A 17,071-nucleotide genomic window follows, 5' to 3' on the forward strand; every position below is an offset into this window, starting at 1 on the left:
CCCCCAAGACACCATGAATGTGCATGCCTCTCTTCTTTCTGTTTAGAACACCTTTCCCTATGAGAAACACCCACTCATCCTTCAGGACCTAATTCAAATCTCCCCTCCTCTGTGAAATCCCAGCAGAAACATCAATACTTGCTCTGTGAGTGCCCTTAAATTTTGTACCTATCTCTCCTATAAAATATGCCATATTGCATTGGTGACTATGTCTGGGAACTACCTGATCCTGGGTACCTTTGCATTTCACCCAGTTCCTCTCCAGCCATCCTCTACCCACCTTCACCCTAATCACGTACATGTCCAAAACCCTTTCCTCAAACCCTTAGAACCAGATGAGCTTTGGAACTCAAAACCTCCCAATCTTGGAATATTATTACAGACCATGTACCACATCCTATAGAACATTCCTGGCAGGTTCTCGGGTGACACTCCCAAACCAAATACAGTGCAGTTTCTTCCTTGAGAGAAATAAGTATTCACACAAAATGAGATAAATAAAAAATGCATGTAGCCTCATATCCATTTGGGTTAGGTTTTCCCACTAAATGAATTCAGGCTTTTTAGAGTTTTTTGAATTTCAGATTTATAAATAAAAGGTTGTAGACCTTTAATAGAAGCTCAGTATGTGTATACTGAACTGGACTGGAGAAAACATCTTCTCGTTGCTGTTTCCACTAAATCTCCTTTCTGCTTAAAGCTATTAAGAGCAGATTTTTCAAAGTTCCTGGATACAATTGCTTTTTACCGGAAGCCAAGATGAACTGCCCAAATCACCAGATTTCCCTTCCTGATTCCTGGAGAAATAGATTATGCTATTTTCCTGCTGCTCTGAATGTCAGAACTGTGAAGTCAGTTCTTCTATACGGATATATAAAAATTGCAGAGCCTGGAACACTACTAATTTGACTACCAAATCTGAGGATAGCAAATCACTTAAACACATGCTTTCCTTGGTTTGTACTTGGCTATTAGTAATCTCACAGACATGAAAACTAAATCCCTCCAAATGGTGTAATGATATGTGATCACTGGAAGCATCTTAGAGGGCACTTAATTCAATCCCTTCACTTTATAGATGATGAAACCAAGGCTCAGAGAGGTTAACTGACTTTCTCGGGTTCACACAGTAGGTTAGTAGCAAAGCGGAAACTAGAATCAAGATCTCTAGGGTAAGTTTTCTTTTCCCCATGCTATCTTGCCTCAATATAATAGGACTTCTTATAACACTGATCCTTTAATCTTTCTATTCTAAAGGCAGTTATCCTATTCTGTTCTCTGAAATAACAACATTGCACGCATGGTACCCTTCCTGATTCTCCATACCAAGACTGTCATTTGAAAATGGAGATAATAGCAGCTTCCCCTTTACTGAGTCTACATAATATATCAAGGTCTGCACTCAGAGCCTGATAAAAGGAAGATCTAAGTGGAAGATAATATTACTATAGGTTATGATGGTTCTAACAAACATACATTAAAGGCTTAATAAAATTATTTTTGGAAATATTCTTAGATTTTTTAAAAATTATATTTACAGTAAAGTAAAATCTATTAGGCTGATTAATCAAATTCTTAATATAAAATGATTCCAGAGTTCAAGACCCTTATAACCACTTTATTGAAATACTGTCACTCATTTAAATGCTATACATGTTTTAATTTGCCAGCTCTGTAGTATCACTTAAATAGGGATTTTGAATTAAATTCTAACCATGGAATTTAGACATGAAAATATCAGCTCAAGGAAATAGCTATTTGTAATGTGTATAACATGAAACTTTAACACAATTTTAAATATTATCACCTTATGTAAAGAGTTGTAAATATTTCCCCCAAACATCAGGTAGCATTAAACCTCAGAAAGAGGTAGTAATTTTTTTAGCTAAGTTTTATCTACAGAAAAACTGAATTACCTGAGTAAACAAAAGAACTTTGCATCTTTTTTCCTATCACATCATATATCCTGAGAAGTTTTCCTCCTCCACTGGCCACCCTCTTCCTTCCTACTTTAAGGAAAGTGAAGAGAAAGAGACAGACTACAAAAGTGTACTTGTGGGTCCACACCTGCCCAGAGAATGTGAACACACAGGAGAGATGAAAACACAGAAATGAAAAGGTTAAAACATCAGTTTCCCTCCAACCTCAGGCCATTTGGACTACAAACAAGAGAATCTAAAAATATTCTCTCATCAGTTCCTTCCTCTAAAAAAAGCACTGATTATCTTCAGTGAACACATGTGAATCCCTCCAACACGTCAAAGTTACTGCTAATTGGAAGTAAAATCAACAATTAGCCATCCTGAGGTGCCCTGTTAAAATGTCCTGTCATCAAACCATTGATGACAGATTTAGTCCCTCTCAAAACTAACAAAGCAGAGTTCAAATGGATGTAATAAATACACCTGAAAGAAAATCCTACAAGAATCCAAGAAGTGAGCACCTACCCCACTGAGCCTCCTATTGGCAAGAGGGAATCTTCACATTGATTCTTCCATGGACCATGCCAAGTCTCATTTGGGCTTCTCAAGGAAGCGGTATAGCTTCCTGTTTCATTTCACTAATGATCAAGTTTCCCAACCAATGTAATTAGAACAGCCAGGTCCCTGAGCACTCTTTGTTTTTGTTTTTTGGGGTTTTTTTTTTTTGCGGTACGCGGGCCTCTCACTGTTGCGGCCTCTCCCGTTGCGGAGCACAGGCTCCGGACGCGCAGGCTCAGCGGCCATGGCTCACGGGCCCAGCCGCTCTGCGGCACGTGGGATCTTCCCGGACCAGGGCACGAACCCGTGTCCCCTGCATCAGCAGGCGGACTCTCAACCACTGCGCCACCAGGGAAGCCCCCTGAGCACTCTTAATTAATGAGAAATTCAAAGCCAATTCCACACACCATCTAGGTTTAGTTTTCCATTCACCTGTTGCCATTCATTTGAAGGCAGTAAAATCTCTTTGAAATGTTTGTCCCAAAGTAAGATTTTTTACATAAGTTTATCTTCAAAATGGCTATTGGCACATAACCCATGGCTGCAAACTGCCCCCCGCCACACTTCTAGCACCATCTAGGTTTAGTTTTCCATTCACCTGTTGCCATTCATTTGAAGGCAGTAAAATCTCTTTGAAATGTTTGTCCCAAAGTAAGATTTTTTACATAAGTTTATCTTCAAAATGGCTATTGGCACATAACCCATGGCTGCAAACTGCCCCCCGCCACACTTCTAGCACCTCTATAATCAGTTTATGTGAAATGATTTATTCTGTTGATTGTAACAATAACCAGTACAATGTGAAACGCACTTGAAGTGTCAGGTGGGCAAAAAGATAATGTGAAGGGAATATCTGAGTAAAATCAAATGCAAGGATTTTTGCTTTGTGTTGCTTTTACCCTCCTGTATCTTCACTACCTAGGACAGTACACGGCACATACTAGGCACTGTGTAAAAACTTATTGGATGAATAACTGTCTTCTTCTTTATTACTCACACTTGCCACATAGTCCCAGGTAGTGCCTTTGAAACTCCATTGGCTTCTCTACAGGCCACACCCAGGGAGGCATCAACCCTGCAGGATGGTCCCAGGAAGCACCCATCTACAGATCACCTCTAGCATCGAGTCACCATGAGACATCTGCTGACCCAAAATAAACATCGCACTCAGCATACTATACTGGCTTCCATAAAAGTGTCTCCCATTTCAATCAGGATGCCATCTAGAAGTCGCTTTTTTATGCCCATGTGAACAATTGAGGTTTGATGTGTAGCAGCCTGGGTTCACTCGGGAAATAGAAATCACATAATGGGTTAAACAGAGGAAGATTAATATAAAGAATAAACCGTGATAAAAGACAAAATATAAGGAAACTCTATATAGTAGCCTAGGGCGGAGGGAGAGTACTCAAAGAAGAACAAACTTGGGAGGGGGATCCCCTTGCCAAGGCTGGGGATCAGACCCCATTAGAGAAGGTATATTTCAGCCCAAAGGAAGGCAGAAAAGTTTGCTGGTTGGTCCAGCCTGAAGTTGGTCCACAGGCTCATGGGTGAGCAGGATATAACCCTCCAGAACGGAGGTGAAGAACAGGTGATGCCACACCGGGGGTGTGGGCATGCCGAAGGGGCGGGGGCCCTCTAGGCTGCAGAGGAATCTGGGAGCCAATGCAGTTGGGAGGCCTTTGGACACAGGTACAGGCAGGAAGCTGTTGGGACACCAGCTCTCATTTCAAGACGGGTGTAGAAAGGCTATCAGCAAGTGGAGGCTGCAGGGAGGCTGAGGATTCCAGGCCCATGGCTGGGGCAGAGCTCCACCAAATGTTTGTACTCTGACACCACTGACACCACCCACCCCCCTCCATCTGCTGCAGCAGGAAGCAGCAGGAGAGCCCCTTCTCTGCGGTGTCCCACCAGAGCCCTTTACAGAGAAAAGTGAACATCACACTCACTGTGAAGAAGAGACGCCTTATCACAGGGCATAAACAGAAGGGTGAATCCGGAGCAGAAGGGCAATAAATGAATAATGGCGCAGATCATTATCTCAAAAAATAACACTGTTGCTTGTTTCTGTGCCTGGGCCAGTTGACATGTAAAACATAGATCTCAATTTGGACACAGTGCAACCCCATAGAGCTGTCTCTCTGAGGAGGCATCTCCCCAGAGGCTGCCTCAGGTGAACTCTCAAACTGGGGGCAAGGTGAAACTTATAACCAAATTAGATTTGGGAACATATTTCTCCTGAAATATATTCAGACAGATCCGTAGAACAATCACTTGTCCTAAATAGCAGCTAGAGCTTTCCAAGTATAATGATTACAGTTATCACAGAGAATCAATCCATCTCCATTCCCATGAATCTGACTCTATGTCCACCCTGAAACTGTCAGGAAAAAATTATTTTTTGCTTTTTTATCTATAATTACACAGTATTTCAATAACTTGATTGTATTCCTCACCAATGAAAGTCTCACACATATCATCCCAAACCACTTGCTACATCCACTGCAGTGAAAAGACCACCCCTCTTTGTTGTGACCCTTGGATCACAGAATCCTTTGGTTGTAAGGCATGTGGGAAGTATGCATACCTCCAATGGCAAAAAGCATTATAATCCATTAAGTATTTGCAAACTCTCCAGTGAGTTTCCATATATCTAAAATTATAATACGGGAAAGAATCCAAACATTTTCACTTCTAGAAATTCTGCTCATCTCCAGATCTTAGAAACAGATTCTTCAGGAAATCTATTTCTAAATCTTTGATGTACAGTCTTTGGCTTTCCTGAAAGTAACAATTCCTGACCATTGAAAGATTGCCTTAAAACTTTAAACATAGAAGAGGAAAAGATGAGACGTCAATGTTTATTTTTTTAAGATAACCCACCTCTAGAGTTTATACATCTATCTGTCTTTCCCCAAGAGAAGCAAATCCTTTCGGGTTGCTTTGTGACTCTGGGACTATGGGAGAATCCTGAAGGTCAGAGTCATAAAACCTATTAAATATTCTTCTATGACATAACCTAAGAACTCCAATAAAAATTTTGAAAATATTAGAGTATAAGTGAAGTATTTCTCCCCCAAGAGTGAATAGCATATTGAAGGAAAGTAATTAGCTAATAAAAAGTAGGCTCCCATCTTGAATTTTCTGAACTAATCCTGATTATACCAATCTTCCTCAAGTATCCCCTTAGTGCATTTCTAAATGTATTTATTTTAAAACAATTTTCACTTAGATTAGCCAAGCATGGTTTGTGGAGGAAGATTTGAATTCCTCTTGAAAAGAGATTTGATGAATTGCTTTTTACTGCCCAGGGAAGGTATGGAAAACTTGGTGAAAGTTAATAAATAAACATGACGAAAGTTAAATTATATTCTCAGTTTGTAAATTTTGTATTTTCAGCTGTTAATTTACTAAGCAGCTGTCAGAACCTCCATTTTCTTACAGCCCCAAGGAAGCCCGCACCTTGTGCGAACACCTGCAACGAGTAACAATTAGTGAAGCACCAGATGAGAAGAACATATATTTTGAGTAATTATGCCATATGTGCAATTCAAACTCCAGTGATGTAGCTGGGAAAGAATGCTATTTAGAGGCTTAATCTACAGGTATGTTCATCTTTCCTATTCAAACTCCAGGCTCTTTTTAATAAACTGACAAAAGGCAACTGCCCTCATTGACTTCTAATTATCTATCACATGATTTATGACTAGAACCAGTAATGTCCATTTCCTGAGAATCATGTCTTCTTCTGACCTACTCTAAGAAGACTCAAATAAGACAGCTCTTCACACATGCCTATTCAGTGGGCAACACTTATAGGAGAAAATAAATGTATTCCAATTTGTAGTGATACTAAACTAAATTGTATTAATTAATACCTGTGTGAAATATGCAATCTTAATTGTTCTGGACCAAAATGGCACAAATTAAAGTGAAAAGTCTCCAACTTTTCAGATTCTTCACATATATCAATGATAGCACACCTTTATTGAGTTTTTATCATGAGCCAGGCCCTGAGCTAAGCACTTTATATACTCTATATACTTTATATGCTGACAATAACCCTAGAATCCATTCTTTCCTCATTTCTAGGAGATGAGACAGTTTAGCAATTATTAATGACTTATCCTAGAACTTAGGAACTTTGTAGCTCCTACAGCTACAAAGTGGTGCAATCCAGGTCCTTAAGCTTTACACCAAAATGCCCCTTGTTAGAGTGGAAGGTATCCTGAGTTTTGACTCTTAGATTGCTGCTGCTAGTACCTTAAAGAAACATGTTTTATATTTGTGATATAAAACAGTGTGCATGCTAAGTGAAGTGAGTCAGAAGAGAAAGACAAATATCATATGATATCACTTATATGTGGAATCTAAAATAAGACACAAATGAAGTTATCTACAAAACAGAAACAGACACACAGACATAGAGAACAGACTTGTTGTTGCGGAGGGGGAGGGTGGGAGAGGGAGGGATGGATTGGGAGTTTGGGGTTAACAGGTGCAAACTATTATATACAGAATTGATAAACAACAAGGTCCTACTGTAGAGCACAGGGAACTATATTCAATATCCTGTGATAAACCACAATGGAAAAGAATATGAAAAAGAATGTAGATAGAGGATAGATGGATAGATAGATAGATAGATAGATATGTATACATATATATGTATAACTGAATCACTTTGCTGTACAGCAGAAATTAACACAACATTGTAAATCAACTATACTTCAATTTAAAAAAAAAAGACTGTTCATTGACATACACACACTACTATATTTAAAATAGATAACCGACAAGGAACTACTGTATAGCGCAAGGAGCTCTACTCAATATTCTGTAATAACCTAGATGGGGAAAGAATTTGAAAAGGAATAGATACATGTATATGTAAATTACTTTGCTGTACATCTGAAACTAACACAACATTGTTAATCAACTATACTCCCATATAACATAAAAATTCTTTTAAATGTCATGCATGCCCCTTCCAGCTGTTTTCTTACTGGCAATTACTTCCTAAATACAAGGGGTCACTTTGAGATATCTTAAAGCGTAGAATAAATGAAAATAACTATGTAGATAGCCCTTTATCAGTCGTGAAGGAACCTTTGGTGGCTAACATTATTTTTAAGCCAGTGGCTTAAAATGGATATGTGCTTCCATGTGGACAATCCGGTTTTATTTTATCTTATATTTCTGATAGAAATTTTACTTTATTTAGAAAAATTGAGAAGGTGATATTTAGGAAGATGATACTTTTGTGTGTATGCTGTCTCGCTACATTTTACATATTTATATCAAATGGGAACAGAATGCCTTTTCCTTTTTTTTCTTAACATCTTTATTGGAGTATAATTGCTCCTTTTTGTTTATCTATGTATATATCCTGTACTCCCATCAAGGTCCTAAGAGCAAGAGTTTTGTACTTGCCTTCCATTGCCTTCCATGGCGGCTCACATGGAGAAATCTTAGAACCTGTTAAATAAAGCACTGTTGATTGTTTTGCCCCATTCATAAGGAATCAGAAGATGAATAATATGACCCAAAAAAGGAAAAAAGGTAATAGTACATTAAGAATGACTAAGAGATGTTTTAGTTGGTACCTCCTACAGCTAAAGTGCCCATGGCCCAGCTTTCACTCCCAATTTCTTTAATATCAAAAAGTGTTCTGTAAATACATACACCAGAGTAATGGCGCAAACAAGAAGCAGGATTCCAGGTAGTCATTCGTTTTCCAGTAAATGAAGGGAGAAGCCCTCTTCCTGCCAATGCCTTGCCTCAAACAGCTTTGGTAGCACTGAGCATGCCCCAGGGGCATCCTGGAGCACCAGGTCCGGAGAGGGTGAGCAGAACCGGAGGACCCCAGAAGCTACCAAAAAGATTGGCCCATGAGCTCACGTGCTCTGTGTCTACTCGCTTTCTTCCCTCTCAGCTTCCATTCGGCTTCAGGGAGATCCCTGAAAGCCAGGACCACGCTGAGCTCCACTGAACAGGAACAAGCCCTGTGTACTTGTATCATAACTAACACACGTATCTCGGCGTGGACCTCAGAGTGACTCGGGTCATCCTGAGATGACCTGCACCAATTCCTTCCTCCACTCCCAAACCGTGAGCAAAGCGTAAAACCCTCAAAGCATAATAAGGGGGATTTCCCATGGGGGGTGGTACCCCAGTCCCCACAATGCATCCATCTACTGATGCTGCAGCAAAACGTCAGCAGGACTGGGGGCCCTGCCAGGGCTCTGACTGTCCCGGGGGGAGGGGGTGGGTTCTGAGGTGCCTTTCCATCCTTACTGGGGAACATACCAGAACTCTTCCTCCTCGGCTTACTTTTAAGCGCCTCAATGTGGTTCAGTAAGTACCAACCTGAAGCAGGGCACCAGGTTGCGGTGCGTTTCCCAGAAGCCCTCTCCCAGTGCGTTGTCTAAGTGAATGGGGTGAGCTGAGCTGTCGGGTTTGTGTCAGTTCCACTGCAGCTCAAGACATCAGCTCATCTCACACAGCCCTGCGACCTTCCTGTTACTGCCAGACTCTTTTCCTCTTCCTGGCACAGGAGTAGGAAGCACACAACCACATATAAAGGCTGAGCCTTGAAGAGGTACATAAATGCCAATTTCCACTTTAAAGGTGTTTTCATCTGTTTCAGGGAGACATATCTGCTCATTAGACATCCACCTACACTCAGCGCCGAGGCAGAATGGACATTGATCCATCTCTCACAGGTTTGTCTGAGAGTTTTAAACCCTCCTGATCTCTGGCTGTTTCACATCTAACTGCTAAGGTTTTTAGCTGAGTATTCAGAAGTAATCACCACTTCATTTGATCATTTAAACAGAGAAATGCATTTTTCCTCTTGACTCCTTTAATCTTTTCCGTGTTAACAAAAAAGGCCTCAGGTCAGAAGGTAGGCAGGGGTATGAAGGGAATTACTGATCTATTTGGAAGAAAGCTCTGTACAAACATAAGGCATTATTGCATATGACCCTTCTAAAACTGAGCTGCCTGCCCTTTACAAAACTTTCACCTCCTTTAGGGCTTTAGGAATAACTAAAAACACCCATAATTATTTCTTCCTAAGTACTTCCTACATATTTTTTAGTATTACAAGGTGGTATATTGGAGTGGAGACAGATCGCCTGGGCTCAAATCCCAACTCTGGTAATTTCTAGATACCTTTCTGTGCCTCAGTCTGCTTATCTGTAAAATGGTCATATGATAGCGCTTCTATAATAAGACTGTTGTGGAGAATGAGTTAATATATGTAAAGCATTAGACCAATCACTGGTGTAGGTTTGGGTCCTATAATGTTAGCTATGATTTCGTGAAACAATCTGTCTAAAATGATACACCTTAAAAATTCAAAAGGAGGTTAAACTCTGAATTTTTACTCTTGTTACTGAACCAGGTATGTTTGCCCGATGCAAAGCAATCTAAAGGCTGAGATGCCGAGGGCTGTAGCAAAGAAAGAGTTAATTCACAAGGCAGCCAGTGTGAGGAGATGGGAGGCCAAGTCTCAGATCCACCTCCCCAAGGGTATTTATGAAATAAAAAAGCAGGGTGGTCTGAGGCATGGGGAAAGATGATTGGAAGCAAGAAAAAGGTGAAGTAATCAGCATTCTGTTCAGGTGTATCTGAGTTACATGCTTCTTCATTGGATGCATGTTCAGAAAACGGCAGTGTTAGCATGAGCTGAGGGTGGGGTTTTTGCATCTCTGACATCAAAAGGTCATCCACTGGACGCTTGCACAGGCCCAGTTGAATGGTTGGTGGTCTGACCGGTTTGATCTGGGCAAGACTAGCTCCATGTTTCCAAAAGACAATTTAAGCAACCATCCCTATAGCATCTATAAATCAGAAGTGTTATCTCTACGGGGTGGTTAAAGGAGTCTTGTGATATATTGTCTAAGCTACATGAAGCTGGGAGGGTATGCAATGTGCAAGCACAATTAAGGCGAGCTTGATTGGTGAAGGAAGGTTACAGAATATTATTTATTAAGCAAGTTATGGTTTAAGGGATCTAACTGATGACTGCCCTCGGCCTCACTCTCTTGAAGTCATCTATCATCTGATATGTCTACCTCAGCAGTAAGCTCAAAGTGTGTCACCTTGAGGAAACACTTTAATTTTTTCTTGAGTTTTGATGTTTTAGTCTGTAGAATGGAGATAATCGTGATGCATATCTCATAGGATTATTGTCTAGCAAATGAGGCAAAGAGTGCAAACCTGTGTGGTGAGATTCTGAAGCCGCAAGAATAATGCCTGATAAGTGAAGTCGGGTAACGTGGGGCAGACAAGGGTGCTCTTTGCAAGGCCACAGTATTAATGATCAGGTGCACAAGGTTGAGCCTTGGATCTCCGAAAGGCAGACACAGGAATGGTTGGGAAATCAAAGTCGACATAGCTCAGAGAGAAACAGAATACAGAAGTAAAAATAATTAACATATTGGAGCTGGGAAAGGAAAATCAAAATAGACTTGGTTGCTAAGAGAGCGCTCTAAAATGGAGCTGGTAGGCCATTAAGGAAGTGGGACTTATACACGTCCTCAGCCTGGATGGAATCAGAACTTTTGACCACTTACTATCTTAACACAGGCACCCAGAACATCTGCACAGTGTTCCAGAATCTCAAGATACTTATCGGCCCCTTACCCTAAGTAACTGGTGAGAGCCTCCCTTAAGGGCAAATACATATTTGCATCAGAGCAATTACAAGTCTTGCAAGACAGTTTTAACAACCTTGTGGCTTTTGCCTTTACAAGCCCCTGACTCTCTTCCCTGGAACACTTTTTCCCGGTTTTACCCGAATCTCTGTCTACCAAATTGCAACTCCCTGGACCCCAAATAAAGCACCTTGTTCCTTGCAGCCTAAATACTAATCATTGTTCAGCAGAGCAAATAGGAGAATTTTCCCAATTTTTGTCCCCAATTCAAGCTCCCTCCAGCATACGATTTCCCCTCATCTTTCCAATTATGTGAAATGTGTGACAGGAGGAATAGTTGAATGCTATCTTAAGAAGAGCCAGGCTCTCTAGGGGAGGGAAAAACATTGAGACATTACGGCTTCCCACAGGGGAGAGGGCAGAGGGAAGGGTTGGTCACAGACCAAGATGTCTAGATAAACTGGCATCATCTTCCTTTGCCCCATTTGAATCCTCATCCACCCCTCCCTAGAAGGGAAATGCATTCAGGAATCTGCTGAAGAGCCCTACCAAAACTGGGCACTAGACACAGTAACTAATCAAACTGGTCTAATATTTATTAGGCAGAATTAGTTAAGTTTCTATAGAATGAGGATGGGGCTGGCTGTTGACAGGCATTTATTCGGGATTCAAAGGTCAAGTTCAAAGTAGGGGCTGCTCTGCCCTGGTCAGGAGAAGTTTTCTAGTCCAGTGAATCTCAGCCTTACTCTCCACCTATCTTATTTGGGGAACTTGCTAGGATACGGATTCCTGTGGGGGGGGGGCCCGAAATTGTATATTTCAACAAGCTCCCAGGTGATGCCACTGTTGCTGCTCTGAGGATCATACTTTGTGGAACGAGGTCTAGACCTCAGAGAGAAAGGGTTCAGACAGTGGGTGACCTCAATCTGAGATATTTTATAAGAGGTACAAGCTCATTTTTATTATTTTGCTATATCTCTTTGGAGCTCTCCAAACATTGAAAGGGTTTGCCCAGGTTTGGTCTCTAGGGAGTGGGTAAATTATTATCATTCCTTCAAGAAGTTGTGTGCTGGAATATAAAATATTTGGCTTTCCCGAAGATTTTTCTGAGTGTCCTGCCCACTTAAGACTCAAGACCTCTTTAGGGCGTGTCCTCCAGACATATTAGATTCCTGAGGGATCCTGCCACTGTTTTAGAGGTCAGAGGTGTCAGATCAGCTCCAGTGGTCCCTGTGGTGTTCCAAGGACAATGGTGCTTCAAGGACAAAGGTCAACCCCGCCTAAAAAAGTTTCAGCGTTACACACCCTACCGGACTCTCATCGCCCTCCCTGCCATGTTGCGATGGGTACAAAACTCCTGGGCCCACCAGGGCCAGGGGACCTGTTCCTCTCTCCTCCCACATAAGGAAAGGCCTCTGCCCTGTCCCACTCCCACCCTATAGAAGGAAGGTATATGTGCCTCAGCCAATCAGAAAACGACTCTCCCAGACTAATAGGAAGTTGGCCCGCTGTTCTGGCAACGACCATTCCCTGTAATAAATCCCATCTCCTTTACATTCTGCCTTGTGTCTGGAAATCCTCTTCCAACCCATGTTCAGACCATGACAGTCCCATCATCCACTGGGTTGGAGTCAAAATACCCAGGTATCACATAATAGGTGTGACTGAATAATCTCTAAGGACTCATTGTGCTCTAAGGAGACCTGACTCCAGGTTCTGGTTTCTCTCATCAAAGTATGGGGGATTTTTTTTGTTTTAGTTAATGTTTGTTTTAATCAGATTAAATGCACACTCCTCAGAACAAAAGGGGGGATGTCAATACAACATGCTCATCCAGCAGTGGAGGAGATGGCGCCTCTTCTGAGACATTGACGATGGTAATTAAAATGAGGCATGTGGTTAACCGAGGGGAAAACAACCTCCAGCAAAATCTGTTTTAGACATTTCTGCACAAACAGGCATCTGAGTTCATACATTTTCTATGACACAGACATAATTAACTTTTCCTTTTTACCCTGAACACTGGTGTTTGATCCTTTTGAACAAAAAAGATATGTCTAAATATACCCAACGGCTCATCCTCACTTCCTCCAAGTGTTCACTCTCCTTTCTCTTTTTCCAGTAGCATCTTCTAACATCATCATAACAGACTATCTAATTTAGGGGTTTCTTATGTTTATACTTTGTTGCCTATCACCATGCTAAAAGGGTCTCCACCCAACAGGAGCAGGGATCTTTTTTCTGGTTGTTTACTGAAAAACTTAGAATAGTGTTTGGTATATAGAAAAAAAAAACCCTAAACCATCTAAAATCTTCTACATCCAAACCCCTGATTCTAGTCTCATGGGAAGTAAGAATGTAAGATGAATAAGAAAAGGATAAAAAGAGACACATTTGTGCATATAGATTAAATGTCTGCATTCTGCATGACACCTGCTGGATGATTCAAAGTCCTCAGTGCTTTAGAATAAGCTTTACTAGAAATAGTCCTATTAACTAATGTCAGTTGTTTCAGTGGAAAGATGTTTAGAATTCAAACAGAAGAAATAGCAATGTCTGCAGCAAAGCCATTTATTATAATTGATTTAATGATAGAGGAGCAAAGGCAGATGAGGGCAGACCTTTTATTTTCTTTGTATTAACTACAGATGTCTGCCTTATTGTTTGTCAGCATTTCTCCATCTCTGAAGACAAGAGAATTTCCATAACCTACCAAATGCTGACAAAGCAAAGGCCAGTATTATCAGGGTCCACAAAGAGACAATGGGGGAGGAAAAAGTAAAAGAAGTTCAGGTCACCTGCACCAGGAAGAACCAAGCAGGACCATCCCATCTCTGTCGGCTTCTCCAATCCATGAAACCTAAGTACCAGCCTCCCTGTCCCAGGCTTGTTTCAATTCCCACTACGCAGCCCTTCATTCAGTCATCTTTCATGTATTAGTGCCTTGAAACAATTGCCTTTCATGCAGAATGCACCAGTTTAGTTAGCTGAAGAAATGTTCTGTTTATCACTGCATTCATCTCCCAATAAGGCATTTAATAACAATTATAATAATATCTAGAATTTAAACAGTGCCTTTACCACTACTTTCTCTCAGTCGATTACTATTTCTTTGATGGTTTTCCTCTTGATGCTTATGTATAAAATGGAGAGATGTAGAGGACAGAATTCTTGAATTATAAATATTACTTTATAGGATCATTTAATCAAATATGATGATGCCCAGAATAAATTACTGCAGACTGTGTAGTGATTTATGTGCCAAACTGCTCACGAAATCCAGGCTGAATAAAAGCCAGAGGCCTTTGAGAAGGGATCACCTGCTACAACCACAGGCCACCAAGAGAATGCAAGGCACACATTCTCCATGTGGCTGCCTGGCATGGAAAAAGAGTCTTAACTTCAGAGTCAGAGAGATCAAAGTGAAATTGAAATTCTGGCTCTATCCTTATTAGCTTTGTGACCTTGAGCAAATTTCTTAACTTCTTTAAAAGTTAGTTTCTTCTACAGAAAGTTGGAGTACAGATTAAATTAGATAATATAAACATACAGTTGGCATGCAATAAAAAGTAGTTGGCATTTTTACTCTTCGCTAAATCTCAAAGGTATCTGCTTTACAAGCTTCTATGGTATACTACTATTATGAAAAATAGTGATTGGCATTAATAAACATTTATTGAGCATTTAGTATAAGTTGTTATTTTTCACAAAAATAAACTATATATTGAGATAAGATATCTTATTACCCCATCTTAGAGATAAGGAGACCACGAATCACAATCTTTCAGAGTCCTGCCTTAAAGCCTCCAGAGGTTCCGCATAGCACCTGGAATCAAATCCCGACCACTCACTCTGGCTTGCCAAGCCCAGCAAGAGCTGGCCCTTTCCCTCCTCTGTGACTCATGTACCATCCTCATACTTTACCAGCACCCACACCCCAGTTTTCCCAAACTCAACAAGCTTGTTCTCTCTGGGTAGAGTCCCTGCACTGAGGTCCCCTTACCCCCTCCCCCAACCCCCATTTTTGCAGAGCTATCTCCTTGTCATGCAGACCTCAGAATAAATGTCAGCTCCAAAGAGGCCTTTCTCAGCCAGTCAACAGTAGCCACTGGGTCATTCTCTGTGACGTTGCCTGTTGTTATTTTTCTGCACAGTTCTTATTATTCTCTGATTATTGCTCTTGTTTAGCTATGCATTTTTTTGTTGCCTACACACACACACACACACACACACACACACACACCAGCCTTGGGACCCTCAGGAATTTTGACAGCTGTGTTCACTTCTGCATCCCCTGTTCTTAGAACACTTCCTGGCACATTTTGGATGCTCATAAATATTGTTGACTGAATGAATGAATAAATGAACAAGTGACCTTGATACAGGCTCTCCTTGTATCTAGGCAAAATTTAAATTTAGTCATTTCCTCTGGTTTGCTTGTCTGTAGACACAGAGAACAAGCAATGCAACTCATGCATCAAGCATCCTTCCATCCTCTTGGCTATTCTCTGAAATATTTACAGTTTGTTCATGCAGCTTTTATAATCTCGTTTCCAAAATTGAATGCCATGCTCCAAGTGTGGTCTGAACATAATACTGTTAGAACAGATAGCAGAGGGAATATCATGTCACCATTCTAGACACTACATTTCTTTTAATGTAGCCTAAAATGGCTGTGTTTAGCAATAAAGCAAACAGAGAAGGGATAGAGTGACTTCTTGATGTCGGTGCTATAATTCTGATGAATAATAAAAGAAAATGGATTCTGTTATGCTTCTGTCTTCTCTAACAAGGAAAATGATCTCCTGAAAGAAAATTTTAAAAGAGAAAATGGCTTCATCTCTTTTGTTGGACAAACCATATTATTAACTCATATTGAACTTTCAATTTCAACTAGAAAAATCTCCCCTTCATATGTGATGCTGCTAAATCCCTTCCTTTATTTATTCATGAAGTTTGTATTTGGATCCAAGTTTAGAATCTTACATTTAATTTCATACCAGTAAATTTCTGTAAATAATATTTTCTAGATTTTCAAGATGAACACCAAACTCCCAAGTCTAGAGTTATGAACTTGACATTTTCATGTTTTTAGAAAAATGTTCCTCTCATCTAGCACCTCCTACTGTTGTTTACATTTTCATACATATTCAGCTTCATTTATAGCCACTTTCTTCAATGTTTTTTTCACTAAGATGAATGTACCACTTCAAGAGGGCTATAAATGAGGCCATCAGTAGACTTGCTCGAACATAGGCTAGATATGTTAATAAGAATTCTCTTTCACTTTGATAGAAAAGACAGAAGCAAAATATCTAGTTTCTTTATTATTAATCAGAATTTTACCATTGACATCAAGTAGCCCATCTATTCTTTTTCTGTTTGTTCTATTGTCAATATAAGAAACTTGAGTCTCTTTTGGCGTTCTTCCCAATTTTTCTGAGCCTCAGCTTCTGAACTCCAGTCAAGGTCACGTTTGACCCAAGATGTTTTGGGAGATGTGAACATGGTTGAACCCTGAGCTTGGAACATTGTTCAAAATAAGGAAAAAGTGGTCTAAGAAACTAAACAAATGTAAACTTCCAGGACTGCACAGATATACTGAAAAACTGGCTTCGTCTTCACCTACTATAGTATATAAACTTAAAGTTTTGCACTACTTTACCAGAAATTCATTAGAAGCCCTAGGGCAAAGAATTAGAATAAAGAGCTTTATCAACAGTAAAAATTTTTAAATCCAGAAAGCTTTGAAATGCATAATAATATTCTGGTTTTCTCTGCAACCCCATACACACACACACACACACACACACACACACACACACACACACACACATAAATATCAGACAACAACATCTATTACAAAATGCAGTGACTCCGATATGAAATCACCATCTACTTTCTATTCATCTCTGTCCTATACTTTTA

General features: G+C 40.3%; 1 long non-coding RNA gene and 1 pseudogene across 2 annotated transcripts in view; one reads left to right on the forward strand and one right to left on the reverse strand.

Annotated features, from left to right (window-relative positions):
- Positions 1–17,071, reverse strand: part of LOC149747839 (uncharacterized) — a 439,951-nt gene that overhangs the window by 211,752 nt on the left and 211,128 nt on the right. The window lies entirely within an intron of this gene.
- LOC149747840 (transmembrane protein 41B pseudogene) overlaps positions 8,665–17,071 on the forward strand; it is a 135,994-nt pseudogene continuing 127,587 nt past the window's right edge.

This window comes from Delphinapterus leucas, chromosome 12 (assembly GCF_059928025.1).
Source record: "Delphinapterus leucas isolate spDelLeu-1000000601 "Yukka" chromosome 12, BTC_Dleu_Yukka2, whole genome shotgun sequence".
NCBI classification, from domain to species: domain Eukaryota; kingdom Metazoa; phylum Chordata; class Mammalia; order Artiodactyla; family Monodontidae; genus Delphinapterus; species Delphinapterus leucas.